The sequence below is a fragment of the Sapajus apella genome, unplaced genomic scaffold (assembly GCF_009761245.1).
Source record: "Sapajus apella isolate SASKATOON/1434 unplaced genomic scaffold, GSC_monkey_1.0 scaffold65, whole genome shotgun sequence".
NCBI classification, from domain to species: domain Eukaryota; kingdom Metazoa; phylum Chordata; class Mammalia; order Primates; family Cebidae; genus Sapajus; species Sapajus apella.
The window spans coordinates 968746-985817 of NW_022437005.1; the positions used below are offsets into that span (position 1 = coordinate 968746).

The 17072-nt window shown below is 37.4% G+C and overlaps 1 protein-coding gene and 1 long non-coding RNA gene across 3 annotated transcripts in view; both read left to right on the forward strand.

Annotated features, from left to right (window-relative positions):
- MACROD2 (mono-ADP ribosylhydrolase 2) overlaps window positions 1-17072 on the forward strand; it is a 2030631-nt gene that overhangs the window by 44206 nt on the left and 1969353 nt on the right. The gene's annotated exons all lie outside the window — the stretch shown is intronic.
- On the forward strand, window positions 1600-11360 carry LOC116530209. Its single transcript, XR_004259877.1, has 3 exons — window positions 1600-1645; window positions 8655-8753; window positions 10138-11360. It is a non-coding gene; the product is annotated as an uncharacterized LOC116530209 (long non-coding RNA).

Genomic DNA, 17072 nt, shown 5'->3' on the forward strand with positions numbered 1-17072 from the left:
ACAGTGTTGAGAAAGGAACAATGAACAAGAAATTCTTGACAATTAAAAATATCATTGCCAAAAAGTCAAAAAGTAGAGAAGGTTGTAGAACTGTAATCCCGGAACTTTGGGAGGTCAAGGTGCGGGGATCACCTGAGGTTGGGAGTTTGAGACCAGTCTGACCAACATGGAGAAACCCTGTCTCTACTAAAAATACAAAATTAGCAGGGTGTGGTGGTGCATGCCTATAATGCCAGTTACTGAGACAGGACAATCTCTTGAACCCAGGAGGCAGAGATTGCTGTGAGCTGACATCGTGCCATTGCACTCCAACCTGGGCAACAAGAGCGAAACTCTGTCTCAAAAAAAAAAAAAAGATCCAGAACACTAAGTTGATTCCAAAGCTGCTCTCAGAACATTTGTTGATCTCTAGAGGCTTGCAGTTAAAGGCCACATGAATTTGAGGATAGAGATCTTTGAGCCTTCATTAGATGAAGAGTTAGAATTGAGAACCGTGCAGTGGAAAAGCATACTCAAAGTGCATTTTCCTATTCTTATACTCAACAATTAACACAGAAGACGTCTGTGATCTTGAAATATGTGGGATTTCTCCTCACCAGCAAGTGAGCAGTCAGTTCTGCAGACACCAGCTGGTGTCATCCAATTCAATTCTTTTTTTTTTTTTTTTTTTTTTTTTTGAGACGGAGTCTTGCTTTGTTACCAAGCTGGAGCGCAGTGGTGCGATCTTGGCTCACTGCAACCTCCACCTCCTGGGTTAAAGCAATTCTCCTGCCTTAGCCTCCCAAGTAGCTGAGACTATAGGCTCGTGCTACCATGCCTGGCTTATTTTTTGTATTTTTAGCAGTGACAGGGTTTCACTGAGTTAGCCAGGATGGTCTTGATCTCCTGACTTCTCGATCCACTGGCCTCTGCTTCCCAAAATGTTGGGATTACAGGTGTGAGCCACTGCTTCCGGCCCCTTTTTTTCTTTTAGAGACAGAGTCTCGCTTTATTGCCCGGGCTGGATTACAGTGGCACAATCTTGGCTCACTGCAACCTGTAACCTCCGCATCCTGGGTTCAAGCTATTCTGCCTCAGCCTCAGTATCTGGGAATACAATACAGGCACATGCTACCATGCTTGGTTAATTTTTGTATTTTAAGTAGAGATGGGATTTCACTGTGTTGGCCAGGCTAGTCTTGAACTCCTTACCTGAAGTGATCTGTCTATCTCATCCTCCTAAAGTGTTGGGATTATACGTGTGAGCCGCTGCGCGTGGCTCCTCCAATTCAATCCTGACACTACCTACCTGAAGACAGCATCAAATCCCACAAGTTGAGGGCTCAGTCCCACAAAACTGCCCACTACTTCTGATGCCAGTTGCAAGCCCAGGTGGTGGTGGTTCTTTTCTTTTTTTGAGACAGGATCTTGCTCTGTCACCCAGGTTGGAGTGCAGTGGTGTGAACAGAGGTTACTACAGCCTCAACTTTCTGGGCTCATGTGATCCTCCCACCCAAGTAGCTGGGACTACAGGTTCACATCACACCTGACTAATTTTTAAATTTTTTGTAGAGATGAAGTCTTACCATGTTGCCCAGACTGGTCTCAAACTCTTAGGCTCAAGCAGGTCCTCCCACCTTGCGCTTCCAAAGTGCTGTGATTCCAGGTGAGAGCCACGGTTCCTGGCTCCCCCAGGTTGTTTTACCTGTGCTTCTGACTGACCAGCTATACATCAGGGATCCCACATCTTTTCCTTGGTTTCATTTAAGTTGATGAAGTGGCTTACAGAACCCAGGGAAATACGTTTACCCTTTTATTGTAAAGGATATCACAAAGGATATAGCTGAAGAGATGGATAGGGTAAGGTATAGGAAGGGGCATAGAATTATGCCTTCTCTGAGTGTGTCACCCTACAGGAACCTTTATGTTTTCAGTTATCTGGAAGCTCTCAGAAGCCTGTCCTGTTGCTACTTTTATGAAGACTTCATTGGATAGGCATGACTAAAGAAGTATGGACAACTGTCTAGAAATGTGACTGAACAAAAAGGGTCTGAGCTAATACTAACAGACTGAGTAGGAAAACCTAGAAAGGCCATTTCAGATTCTTCTTAGCCTCTCTGTGCACTGTTAATTTCTCCAGCGTATGGGAGAACCCCTTCTGATTGTTACCTGCAATTGGACAATGTAGGTCAGAGAGTTTCTTTATGGGCAGCTGCAAGATGGAAAGGCAGGGGAAGATTCCTGCCTTGGGGAGAAAAAGGAGCAGGTGAAAGGAAGGCAAGAGAACGTCAGAGAGACTTTCTTCTGAGGCCTGCTTCTGAAGGCCAGTATATAACAAGGACTGTGAGTGTTACGAAACCGGAACCATGGGCGAAAACCTGTATCATCTGTCTATCTTTCACAACTGCATATAAAGCCAGGATTTTTCACAATAAGGCTTCAGTGAAAGGGCGCCTAGAAAATTAAATTTATTTTCCATGATAAAGACATCAGAGAAGTTTTCTTCTCTTGGGCTTTTGGTATGAGACTGAAAAGTTTCCACTGAAAACTTTTGAACATTAGTCTGACTTCATAAGGGTATGGGATTGTAACTTATACTACCTGAATAGTTTAGGAAACTAGAGACAGATAAAATTATTTAAAAGCAGTCAAATAAATGTTGGCAGTGCTACAAAGCACCTAATAGAAAAGTGAATTCTCTTCAGAGGGATGCTCCTTCAAATATGCCTATTGATAGAGTCTAAATGAAGTGTTTTCATATTCCAAGATTACAAAAATATGAGAAACTCAGCAATCATGAACAAGAGTGAGCAGGAAAGACAGATAGCAGAATTTGACCTCTGCGAATGTGAGATTTTGAAATTACTTGATAAGGCAATGGACTATAAATGAACAAAATGTTTCAAAAGAATTAAAAGGGAGGGGGGAGTTAAAAACATCAGCAGGGAGCAAAATACTGTTAAAAAAATACCAGGTAGATCTGAAAAATAATAGCACTTCTAGAAATTAAAAATATAATAATGAACTTGAAAAATATTAAATGGGTTAAGTAGATTGAACTCAGTTGAACAGAGAATTAATGAACTTGAAGACAGATTTGAAGAAAACCCAGATATGGAAACATGAAAGAGATGTTTAGGGTCAGAGGAATAAATGTCTAATGTATATGAAATTGGAATTTCAGAAAAGAAAAATGAAGGGACTGACAGTTGGTGTCCAAAGAAAGAATGACTGAGAAGGTCCCAAAATTAAAGGATGGGACTCATTAGAATGAAGAAGTATGATTAATGCAGAGGAAGAAAAGTAATTGTATAATACTGAAAACTAAGAGAACCTTTTTTTAGCAGCCAGAAACAGATTATCAACAAAGCTATAGAAATTAGACTGGCAGCAGACTTTTAAACTATAACAATACATGGTAGAGATCGTAGAGTTAGGCCATCAAATGCTTAGAAAAACAAATGTCATCCTAGAGATAGTAATTGGCAAAATCATTCAAAAACAAGGATTTTGAAATAGATTTTTCAGACAACATCAGGTTGATAAATGAAAATCTGACTACATTGTGTTGGTGAGTATGTGGAACAATGGGAACTGAGCTGGTGGCAGTATAAACAACTGCTTTTGAGAGTAATTTGGTAATGTCTAGTAGGTTTCAGTGTACATTTCTCCAGTAATCCAGGAGTTCTACTCATGCATACATATATATCTTAGCATTGTTTGTTGATCTGTTTTCACCATGATATAACTGAGATCACATTTTTGGTAAACAAAATTTATTCTTCCTACAGGCAGTACCTTTGATCTGTCTCTGTGCCTCATCACTTCGTTCACCTTTTTTTCCCCCTTGACTCCCATCATTCTCTCTCTTTTTTTAAGCTGTTTGTGCTCCTGGCTCACTAATGTGATATTATTGATGGGTTACAAACTGCAGTTTGGAAAACACTGCCTTAAATAAACAAAGAGAACAAAGATAGTGATATTCATAGGAATATTGTATATAAGAATGAAAAACTTGAAGCCATGTTAATAAGCTCAAACAAATGGAAAATGGGTAAATAAACTGTGGTATATCTAAGGATCTTGAATTAGAAATTATAATAAATCAGTGAATTACAATGCCTATATTCAATGAACACCCTTACAAATACAATGTTGAGTATATAAGATGAATTGCAGAAGAGTATATAGTATGATATTCATATGAAGCTTAAAAATGCAAAGCAATTGTATATAATTTTATGAGTATACACATATATAAAAACATATAAAGAAATTCATGGAAATGATAAACACCAAACCCTGGGAGTGAAAAAGAAAGGTATTTCTGTTATCTAGATAATACTTTTTTTTTTTTTCTTTAAGCTAGGTCGTGAACACTAAGGTGTTTATTAAATAATGTCTTATACTCCTGTGTATATCTAAAATATTTTAAAGAAAAATTTTTAAAATGGAAGTGGCAATATAAACAAATTGAAATTTCTCAGAAAATACAGCAGAAAGAGTTGAACATTATGAGAGAAAAGTTTGAGACCTGTAGAATAGATCTGGGACATCAGTATGTGTGAAATAGGAATTCCAGAAATAAAAATTATACTGCATGTGGCAGAAATAGATAATAAAATGGTAGTATAAATTTGTTCTAAGCTGAAAAAACCCTTAAAATAAGGCCTACAAAATCACATTTTGTAAAATCAAATATTTGTAAAACTTCAAAATTTCAAGTATCAAAAGAAAATGAAGTTCCCAGATAAACAGCAGGTATACCCTAACAAACAATCAGATTGACATATGATTTTTTTTTTTTTTTTAATGCTGCACTGGATACTAAGGAACAGTAGAAACATTCCTGTAGAATTCTGAGATACAAGTACTGTTAACGAATGTCATGGGTTTTTGTCTAGGTCCTGTTGCTCACTACACAGAAAGTCAGTTGCTGAGATAATGATTATTGCCAAAGAAGAAGGCTTTAATCCCCTGTTGCTGAGGAGACAGGAGATCAGTCTCAGATCCATCTCCCTGATAGACTAAAACTAGGGGCTTATATAGCAGGGAAGGAATGTAACAATATGCAAGAAAACAGGAATTAGAGAGGGGCAAGGAAGCAATCATGATGAATGAGGAGTCTGGTATCTAATTGTCTGGTTGTGGTGATCTGGTGAGTTTCAGTTATTTGATACTTTTTTGGGGAGGCCTGAAAGTCATTTCCTTAGGAAGGAACTCAGATAAAACAAATAGAATTTTCAGGCTTCAAGACTAGAGGATCAGTTTCTATGTTTATTTAAACACACACACACAAAACAAAACAAAAGCTATCTGTGGGACTGTTGGGTCAGTTTCAGTATTATGGCCCTAAAGGCCTTTGTGCAACAAAACTATTCTTTGAGGATAAAGGCAAAATATATTATTTCCAAAGGACTGTGAACCTATAATACTTAAGCAAAATGAAATGAATCAGAATGGAGAATTCTGGACCAAAAAAGCGAAAGGTTTATGTTAAGCATTTGTGAACAAAAACAAGAAGCCAAAACCCAAACAGTAACATTTAAGGTTAAATATAAAGAATTATTTAAAATGTACTTTGAAGTATAATGTAATTTTTGAGAAAATATTCCTGATATGATGGAGCTTATGAAAGAAATGACAATTGGGAAATAAAATTCTAGGTAATTTAATACAAGCTGTGCTACAGCAAGTGGGAGTGGAGCAAAGATGGGAAGGTAAAAGAATACTATGGATGGCATACTATGCAAAGAGTTTCTATGCACAGGAATGAATATTTTATACTTCTTGATGTTTTTGACAAAATACAGACTGAAATACGTGTTGAAAATTTGAGACTTTTCTTAAAAGAAGGCAAATGATCAACTCACTCAAACTTTCTCATACCTGTTTGAAAGAACTAAAAATGTCTTTAAAAACAAACAGGAAAAAAAGCCTGTAACAGCATTGGGTATTAAGAAAGAGTGACATTGGTGCAGCAAACTTGGGGGAATTCCCTGATGATAGAAAGTAGATGGACTGATAGAGGCAGAAGAATAAGAGCAGAGAAGACCAAAACTGAAAGTGAAAACTTCCTGAAGTTCAGTGGACCTCAAAGAACTCTATTTGTGTTAACAATTTGAAAGAACTGGAGTGGATGGGAGGTGGTGATGTGATCATCAGAGTAATTAATTTAAAAACTGCCTGTAGGCTGGGCACAGTGGCTCACACCTGTAATCCCAGCACTTTGGGAGGCCAATCTGGGTAGGTCTCCTGAGGTCAGGAGTTTGTATTCACCTTGCCAACATGGTGGAACCCTGTCTCTACTAAAAAAAAAAAAAATACAAAACTTAGCCAGGCCTGGTGGCGAGCACCTGTAATCCCAGCTACTTAGGAAGCTGAGGCAGGAGAATCACTTGAATCCAGGAGTCAGAGGTTACAGTGAGCCGAGATTGCATCACTGTACTCCAGCCTGGGTGACAAGAGCAAGACTTTGTCTCAACAAAAACAAACATAACAAACCGAGGCTGGGCATGGTGGCTCACACCTGTAATCCCAGCACTTTGAGAGGCCCAGGCAGAGGGATCACCTGAGGTCAGAAGTTCAAGAGCAGCCTGGCCAATATGGTGAAACCCGTCTCTACTAAAAATATAAAAATTGGCTGGGCATGGTGGTAGGTGCCTGTCATCCCAGCTAATTGGGAGGCTGAGGCAGGAGAATCACTTGAACCTGGTGGGCGGAGTTGCAGTGAGCCAACGTCACATCACTGCACTCTAGGCTGGGCGACAAGCAAAACTCCATCTCAAACAACAACAACAACAACAACAACAACAAAAACCAAAACTGCCTGTAGTAGCTGGATTCTTCCCTTCCTCACTTCCTCGTTCATACTGAATAATAGTAGCAGGATATTTTTCTCAAGGATAGAGTCATGGCTTCTGTTCTGCATATGATGATTCTAGAGAAGGCTTCTGTTACATGTGTTGGGGTTGGAAAGAGCCTGATAACTCTATAACTCTATCAGTAACTCATGGGAAGAAGGAAAGGAAAGATGGCTCTGTATGTGTGTAATACATGAAACACTCTATCTCAAAAGTAAAGCCTTCCTTATATTGGTAGTCTTGGGGGTTCCAGCCCGTAAATCTGCTTTGTGAGCACACACTCTAAAACATGCTGCTTGATGTGTTCCACCCACATTTAGTGTGAAATATGCTCTCCCATTCAGGGGAGATGCTTTCAGAGAGGGACATATACTGTAGAAGTATAGGAGAAACCCAGACCAGTTAGATTGTTCTGGAATACTATTCACAAATTTGGCTATCAAGGATCACCATAAAACCAACTATACCAAATAGAAAGTGAACTAAGGAAAACCTGACCCCTGGAAAATGAGAATGATACCAGAAATACATTGAACTTAAATGTAATTTATATCCTCAGATTTCAGAGGACAAGGTAGCTAAAAATCCAAATCAGGCTATTCTGAAAGAAGCAATAGGTGAAGTTCTCAGAAACTAAAAATCTGATGGTTAAAATTAAAAAAATAAAGAAGTACTGAAAATTGAATCAGTGATTTAGAAGTAAAGTTGAAGAAACATTCTAGAAGCTAAAGAGAAAAAGATGGGGATAAGAAATATGAACAAATGATTAAGTGACATGGGGCATGGAACCAGGTATTTTAATCTTTAGAGGAGGGGGAGACAGGAGGAGGGGAGAAAAGAAGTAACAGAGCACAGTACCTAATGCCATGGTGTGTTACATAAATATTTAAAGAGATGAGTGAGATTTTTAAATACTTGTGAAAAGATGGTCAGGATATATTAAGTGAAGAAGGAGGTTGTGAGAGCAGTATGCATAGTATGGTATTTGCGGTTAAAGGTATATGCATATTCAAATGTGTATAAGAAAGAATGAAAGGATATGAAGTACTAATAATGGTTACGTTTGGGGAAAGGATGGAAGAATGAGAGAGGAATTATTTTTAAATATATAATGTTATTTTGAAAAGAACACTTTTATTTTAAAAAATGAAAGAACTCAAAGTTATGTTGGAGAGGAAGGGAGAAGAGCAACATGAGGGTAGAAGTCCTTACCCAAATAAGCCATTTAAATTTACACATAATCTCAAGCCTATAGTTTTTTTTTTTTTTTTTTTTTATAATAACATGTACTTTTCTGTTGCTTCTTAGTAACTATCTCCCTCCCCTATTATTCCTGGACGCTCACAGAAGTATATTTTCAGACATTTCTCTGAACCTTCCCTTTTACCCAAAGTATGATGGGAGTGGGGGTGTGACTGATAATTCCCTTATTGCACGTGGATTTTGTGAGAGATGATATAGATGGGAAGAATAACTTAAGAGTGTCTTTAAATTCTAGATATTGGTTTATTAATAAAGAATAGTATGAATCCATCTTTTGTGGAATGAGTCAGCATATAAATAAAATAATGAATGGTAAAGAGAAAAAACGAGAATAATATATTCAAGAGGTATATCCTGGTGGGTATTTTTGAACTGAGAGTAGGAACTGATTGGTATCAGAATAGTAACGTGTAAGTATAATCACAGAGGTTTGAAGTGGTATTCTGGACCACTTGAAAGGCTCATCCTGTTTGTGAGGAGATGGATATGATCCTTGGTTTCAATATGCCACATCTACTATAAACTTCTGAACCCTCCACCATCATTCAGGATGCATCTCTCATGGTTGAAGAAGTGGTGGAGGATGGCATAGGAGAGAGTGCCTGAGGATCCTTGCCTGGAACAAGTTATGGAAAGAAAATCTTTCAGGTATTCTTCTTACATATTTTACTTGGTTGCTGTGTTTTTATGGGATAAAATAGTTCTCTTTCTGGAGAGAGTGGGTTGGCGGGGGTTGGGAGGAGGGAGTTGGATGGGTTGGAGTAGAGCAGTGGTTTTCTTTTCCAAGGGTGGTAGAGGAATTAGGAGAGAACAGTAGTGTCTTTCTGTCTTTTTTGTTTTTCTGTTCTTGGACAACTTTTCTGTCATCTTCATAAATAAGTTGTATCAGAGTTCTTGAATTGCAGACTCACTTATGTGATAATATGATTCATCAGAAACATTTAGATACACAGCATGCTGACATAATAGTATTAACTCTCAATAACTCTTAGAAACCAATGGGAAATGTTTAGATCTGTGAATTGTACTAAATTTTAAATATTTTGAATATATGCTTACAAATCTTATTTGTAACTAACTTGTTGATGATTTCTTCTTTGGTTATGTTAATTAGCTATTTAACCATTTGACATTCTGATTTATTTCTCAGGCTTGAAGATGTTAACACTGCTATGCATTTTAATTAAGTAGTTAATTAACTGACACTCCCTAAGTCTTAAGTTCCTGATTTTTCTCTAGAATACCAGAAACTTAAGTGCCAAGAGCTTAGAGAATGGCTTCCAGGACAGCTCTAGCTCTACTGCAGCTTAAAAAATTACAAGCAGAGGCTGGGCATGGTGGCTCACGCCTGTAATCCCAGCACTTTGGGACTCCTAGGTGGATGGATCACAAGGTCAGGAGATCGAGACCATCCTGGCCAACATGGTGAAACCCCGTCTCTACTAAAATACAAAAAATTAGCCGGGCGTGGTTGTACGCGCCTGTAGTCCCAGCTACTCGGGAGGCTGAGGCAGGAGAATCACTTGAACCCGGGAGGCTGAGATTGCAGTGAGCCAAGATCGTGCCACTGCACTCTAGCCTGGTGACAGAGACTTTGTCTCAAAAAAAAAAAAAAAAATTGCAAGGAGGTTTTTTTTTTTTTTTTTTTTTTTTGTAAACCATATGTCAGGGGATTTCTCAGAGGTTTTCTAGAAATTCTCTTATTGGAAGTTTTAGAAACACTATCTTCAGTTGTATTGGTGATAATTGATAATTCTGTTGTCCTTTTTAAATTATAATATAAAAAGTATGCATGAGTATGTGGGGGAAGTTGTTTTCAAAAACAAAGCAGTTGGAACTTCTGTAACAATTGTTAAGTGGAAGTAAACAAAGATAAGTCAGCATAAAATTGGTCAAGGTAAAGTAAGTGAAATGAAACATATAATGGTATAGAGTTTTTTTTTTTTTTCTTTTCTGTTTCATTGAAATAAGTAATGTTGCTCTTAAGAGAATATTTTGTATTATTTTCTCCTCTTCTTTTTTTTTTTTCTAGCTTGGGCTCTAGGAAAAGAGCCTTTTATCCCATCTTGTCTTCTAGTCCATTTTGAATCAAGACTCGTTGAGGACTTCTTTGAGAAGAATCTGTGTTGAAGAAGGAAAAAGAAACACTGTTTGAGAGAAGGCAAACAGGCAAAAAGGATGATAGAAGCATGCATTTTTGTTGTATATATAACTCTAAGAGACCTTCCTAGAGTGAAAGTTGAGAACTGAAAAGGGAGTAAATTAAGGAATGACTGAATTTTGTGGATCTTGATGGAAAAACGCTGGCCTTTTTTTAATGTGGTAAAACAGCTGGTGCTTCAGTCCTAGGAATTATGTCTCTGCCATGGGCAGTTATCATAAACTCTTCTCACAATCAGAACCGCTCTTTGTCCTCTGTGAATGATGGCACTTTTGCTTCTATTTCATTAATGCTTCCAAGGATGAATGAAAATATATAGCATCTGCCAAAACCTAAAAATTACAGTTTATCACTAGGGCTCTGTAAGGTACTTCACTTGCAGTTTAAAATTATTTAATGCTCAAAAACAGTCATTGTGGGTTTTTGTCACTAAATATTAATTTTTCAAGATGAAGTATGATGATTTCTATCCATTTTTGTGGTCAATTTTCTCAGTTTTCTTTCCCATAGATACTGTGATGGAACTTAGATTTTATTTTTTACACTTAAATAACTATGTTTTTAATGATACATAATCATATAATTTTTTTGTTTTCCTTGAGGTCTTAACAGATCTTATATTAGTGTATATGTCAAAATAAAAATTTTTACATAGTTAATGTGCTGTAGTATTAAGGATATTGATTTTCTGTTAAATGTTGAGCTTGGTGTTGATATAAACCCTGATCCTAAATTGTAAATTAATACTTGGAAATTAATAAGAGTGTAACTATGCTATATAGAAAGCATCTTGCGAATCGGTTTGTGTGGGTGTTTTTTAAATTTAATTTTTATTAAAAAATTTTTTTTGGTATGTAATTATATTCTTTCAGGTAACTTTTCTGTGGAAGATAAGAGGAAGACTTTGTTTTTCAACCTATAATTGTTTCAGCTCTCCAGGCTAATAATAATAATAATTCTGGGCCGGACACGGTGGCTCATGCCTCTGTAATCCCAGCACTTTGGGAGCGGAGGTTGGCGGATCATGAAATCAGGGGTTTGAAAGCAGCCTGGCCAACATGGTGAAACCCTGTCTCTACTAAAAATACAAAAAATTAGCCTGGTATAGTAGTGGGTGCCTGTAATCCCAGCTTCTTAGGAGGCTGAGGCAGGAGAATTTCAACCCAGGACGCTGAGGTTGCGATGAGCTGAGATTGCGCCACTGTGCTCCAGCATGGGCGACAGAGGGAGACTCTGTGTATTAAAAAAAAAAAAAAAAAAGAATTCTGCAATTTGTTTCTCATTCTTCAGTCATTTAGAAACAATTGTGATGCATTTTGAACATAATATCTCTATAATAAAAAATGTATTTTCAGTCTTTCTCCAAAGAGGATTTCTTGATTGAAAGTCCCCCTTGTACATCAGGTTCTCTTCTGAATGCTGTCTTACTGGCAGGACAGAGTAAATGTGAGTGAATGTGTATACGTAAGGGTGTGACTTTAATATAATCTGACATGGTTTGCACAAGCATGTTGATCACTGCATTGCTTGTAGTAGTAAAAAGTTAGGGATAACTTTAATACACATCAAGAGGGAGAATGGTTGCAGTGGAACATTATGGAGCTCTTAAGTTGGTTCCGTCTGTTGTCGTTAAGGACTGATATTTTAATAAGTGAAAAAAGCAAGTTATAATTCATAAAGTATCCTAAGAAACATTGTATTTCTTTTTTTTTTTTTTGAGACGGAGTCTCTCTCTGTCACCCAAGCTGGAGTGCAATGGCTCAGTCTTGGCTCACTGCAACCTCTGCCTCCTGGGTTCAAGTGATTCTCCTGCCTCAGCCTCCTGAGTAGCTGGGATTATAGTAGCCATCACACCCGGCTAGTTTTTGTATTTTTAGTAGAGACGGGGTTTCACCATGTTGATCAAGCTGGTCTCCAACTCATGACCTCGTGATCTGCCCACCTCAGGCCTCCCAAAGTGCTGGGATTACAAGTGTGAACCACCATTCCTGGCCCAAAAACCTTGTGTTTCTGTAAAACATGTTGTTTATAATTGAACCTGAAGAGAGGTATAATTATATTGATATATAGGATGGAGGATAAAGAAGGAATAGGGATGAATTTTTATTTTTATATTACTACATTGATTTCAGTGAAAATATTATTTTATAAATTTCGAGGAAGAGCTCTAAGAATTGTAGAAAAATCCATAAATGTAATTTTATTGTGTTTTATAACTTTATACAGAAAAATTACAGAAAAATAAAAAACACATGATTTGCTATTACTGTAAAATAAAGAGGATTCAACATTGTTATCCATGGAAACACCAAAGGTGTAGGGGTCACCTTTACCTACAGGAGATGAGAGAGTAAGGATTAGTTTGGACATTTGAAATGTAGTAGAAACTCTTACTGTAGTAAGTAGGTTGCATTTAACCTGCTTTCTCTCCTTAGTCTTCATGCTTTTATGTTCAGGACACTAAATTGCCTGATAGAATTTACTGATTTTATTAGTATCCTTTCTCTCTACCCCATCTCTCCATGCTCCTTCTTAAAAAGGAGCAGGCAAAAGAGGGGTACCCAACAGTGAAGAGAGGAAGATGAATGTTATTTGATTACTGTTTGGGAGAACATACTGAATAGACCCAGGTGTTAGTTCTGCCTTTGGCATTAATAAGCTTATGTGAACTTTGCTCTTGGGATTAAAAATTTCCTTTGACTTGCATTTGTAAAGAAGATAAGAAGTCGGGAATTACAAATCAAGTCCTCCTGAAAATGATTGCATAATAAAGAACCCCTGAATAATAGAGAGTTGATTTAAAAACAGATTATTTCACCTGCCAACAAAACTGAATAACTTTACCTTTTTGGGGGGAGTGGAATTTTAATGCATGTAGTTGTGAAGTTGTGCATTATGTTGATCAACTAGAAAATTCAAATATTTTTCCTTAAAGCCTGATTAATGCTACATAGGGAAAACTGTTACAGTAACAAATACCCGCGACTGTTTGGGATTGCACAATTAGCATCATGAGTTCATAGTGCATACAATGTGAAATATAACCATTTAAAATACAGGGGCAGGTACCAGAGGAGCATACAACAGTAAAGAGAGGAGAAAGATGTGACAGTTGATAGACCTGGAAGTCTCAGAAGTATCAGCTATTATAATGTTGTAGGCAAGATCCTTGAATTTATTTTGTATTATGCCTATGGAATTGTGTGTGTAACTTTAAAAAAAAAATTAACCACAGTTTATTTGAGGAAAAAAAAGTTTGGGATAGTATTATACAATGAAATGTGGAAATATACAAGACATCCAAAAATTTTGGAAAAAATCAGACCGATTTCAGATTCTGTAAGACTTTTTCACAGTAGTTAAGGTTTTTATAAGTGGTTCTGAAAATAGCCAACATTATTCCATAGTTGAGACCATAGCATCCCAAATCCGAAAATCTAAAATCTGAAATGCTTCAAAATTTGAAACTTTTTGAGTGACTAGACATTTTGGATTTTTGGATTTGGTTGCTAAGTATATTGCAAATATTCCAAAAGCCAAAAACAATTGAAATTTGAAACACTTCTGGTCTTATACATTTCTGAGAAGGGATATTCAAACTGTATTACAGTTGATTGGTTTTTTTGTTTCTAGCTGACCTTGGTTAAAACTGTAATTGCATCTCATTTCCAAGCGTCATCAGCCTTTGCTCTTATTTTGGGCAATGACCTCTCAATCTCTCTGGTTGTTTCAAGTTATTTACTACTCTCCAGTAACAGGTATATCCAGTAGGCCCTAAATTATTGATGCTTCTTCTTTATAATATCTTGATTTTTGTGCCTCTGTTTCTATCACTTTTTCCCTAAACATTTCTTATTTGGATTATAATGGCAGCCTCACTCATCTAGTCTTGTTTTATCCAATTCATACCATTCTCTAAGAGATCTTTCTAAAGACAAATCTGATCAAATCACTCTTTTCTTCCTCTGGCAAGTTTAAACATCCTTAGATTTCAGTTTGCAAAAGTAAGATGAGCATAATCACCTACCGTATCGGATGGGGATTTTATAAATGGAAAGAGCTTAGTACTTTGCTTCGCACATAGTGTTAGCTATTGTTATAATTTCTTTCTAGCCCTACCTCTCTCTACTGTTCATTTTCTCTATAGAGGATTATCATAAGCACTTATTGTAATTGACTGTTTACTTTTCTGCCTCTCCCACCACATGGAGTGGGGCGATAAAACCAAATGAATATTTGGAATCTAGTGTGATCTACCCAATAATGAAAGCTACCAGGGTGGGAATGATTCCTGGAGAATATTGGGGAAACTTTTAGAGTGTGTGACAATTTAGCAAGATGTGTAAGGATGAGGAGGAATTCCAAAAGCAGGTGGATTGGGGAGCTTCAGGAGGGGAGTTTCCAGCTGAGTGCAAGTTTTAGATCATTTACAGTAGCAACATCTTAGAGTAGAAGCCTGGATGGTAGAAGAGGAGGCTGCAGAGGTAAGCAGGCTGTCTGATCATAAGAAGTTTCCTGACCATCTGTAGCCCCTTACCTTGTAAAAGGACTATGTACCCGAAGTAGTTTTTCATTTTGCATCTTAGAGGGAACATTCTGGTGCCAGTGTGGAAGAAGAATTGGAGAGAGAGAAAAAACTTGGGACCTGAAGCCCAGGTTGATTATTTAAGGTTGTGGTATAAGTCCAATAATTAAGCCCCAAACTCAAATTCCTTAAGGGATCAGGCAGGTAAAAATGAATGTACTCTAAGGTTTAGAGAGAGTACTGGTTCTGTGGTAAAAGGGAATTCAGCGTGTATTTCTTTCAACCTCACCAAGGAATTCACATTCAAAATTTTAAATACCATTGTGTTACCAAATAAAACAACTTTAACATTGAAATCTCCTGGTCAAAACCAAGATGGTTGCAGCAATGATGGAAATAACATTTCTGTCTTGAGAGACTAGATGGTTGGTTGTGTTATCTGCTAACAACAAGGGAGTATAGGAGGAATCACACACTTGTGACAAGTGAAGAGTTACGTTTGAACATGTTGGATTTGAGATGTTTGTGGAATATCCAAGCAGAGATAGCTTGTACACAGTTGTGAGAAGTTGGCTGGAGAATTAGATTTGGCAAGCCCTCCATGTCATGGAGTGATTTGTTTAAAGAAAAAAGATGTGATAGAAAAGGGCTGAGTTTTAAACTCCCCAAGGAGGTTTTAAACTTGAAAAATGGCCAGTGAGAGGACCAGTAAAGTAAAAGACAGTGATGGTTAGGGTTATGCTGGATGCAAGAAATTAATATTTCATTAAAGAAGAACGTTCAGGGCTGGGTGCGGTGGCTCATGGCTTAATCCCAGCACTTTGGGAAGCTGAGGCGGGTGGATCATGAGATCAAGAGATCAAGACCATCCTGACCAATGTGGTGAAACCCTGTCTCTACTAAAAATATAAAAATTAGCTGGGCGTGGTGGCATGTGTTTGTAGTCTCAGCTACTAGGGAGGCTGAGGCAGGACAATCTCTTGAACCTGGGAGGCAGAAGTTGCAGTGAGCTGAGATCACACCACTGCACTCCAGCCTGGGCAATGGAGTGAGGCTCTGTCTCAAAAAACAAAAAACAAAAAACATTCAGTGTGTCAGATGTCACAGAGAGGTGCAGGAACATAAAAGTTTCAAGGAACCCTTCATATGTGGTAGAGTTGCCACTGGTAAATTTATCCAGAGCAATTTCAGTGGGGCTACAAAACTCTGGATTGTGAAGTACTTGGAGATGAGGACATGCAGGCAGTGATTTTATTTTAGAAGAATTATTTCTTTGTCTTTGCCTTTCATTTAAAGACACTTTCTCAAAACTCAAGTTCCTGACTGACCGATCTAATTATGTATAGGCTGCCTATCTGAAAATAGTAGTATATGGGTTAATTTTATTAATATGAGTATGTTGACAAAAGTCAAGAAAATATAAAGGTAGATATTATTATTTTCAAACTGAGATGCTGCTGAACCAAAGCTAGTTTACAAAGTAAGGTTTTGTATTTATGGACTTACTCATTTACTGTGTTACAGCAGTCTTTGTTTTGTGAAACTCCAAGGAGACATTTTCTACACATTTCAGACTAAGAAAGAAAACCATACATTTATTTTGTCTTAAACGTGAAATAATGTTGTAAACGTTCTAAAAAGTACCTATAAATGGGTTAAACACATTGGAGTTCTTCATAGTTTTACCCTAGCTCTTTTTTTTTGACTTGTTATTCATAGTCTTTGCAATGCCGCCCTCTAGTGATAGATTTCCAAAAAAGCATTAATTAACTTGAAAAGCCTGTCCAGTCTCTCTTTTGACTCTACTGATCCTTTGCCATATCCTTTGGTGTTCTTTTATTGCTCTTCCATTACTTAGACTTCTTACTCTCCTTCAATGGCATTAGGGAAGGATGAGAAGCCTCAGGAGAAAAGGTAATTGAATATGAATCCTTTTAATTTGCCTCTTTACCAACCTGGGCATAGGGCAAGTTAGCTGTTCAGAGTTCTTACTGGGAATGAATGAGAATGTCTTGTGTGACACCTGACGCAGACAGCAAACAGCAGGCATTCAACATATACCAGCTGTCTCTTCCACTGTCTTCTCTCCATCATTGCCTAGAGTAGGGATCAGTACTTTTTTTTTTTTTTTTTTAACCTGCCGCTTCTCTTATACAACATCTCAATTTGTTGTAATTACCTGTTTGCTTGTCCATGTTCTATGACTTCTAGAGGTCAGGTATCATGTTTGACTTGTTCATATTTGTGTCTAGTATTTAGCAGAGTCCAGTATACACAGGGT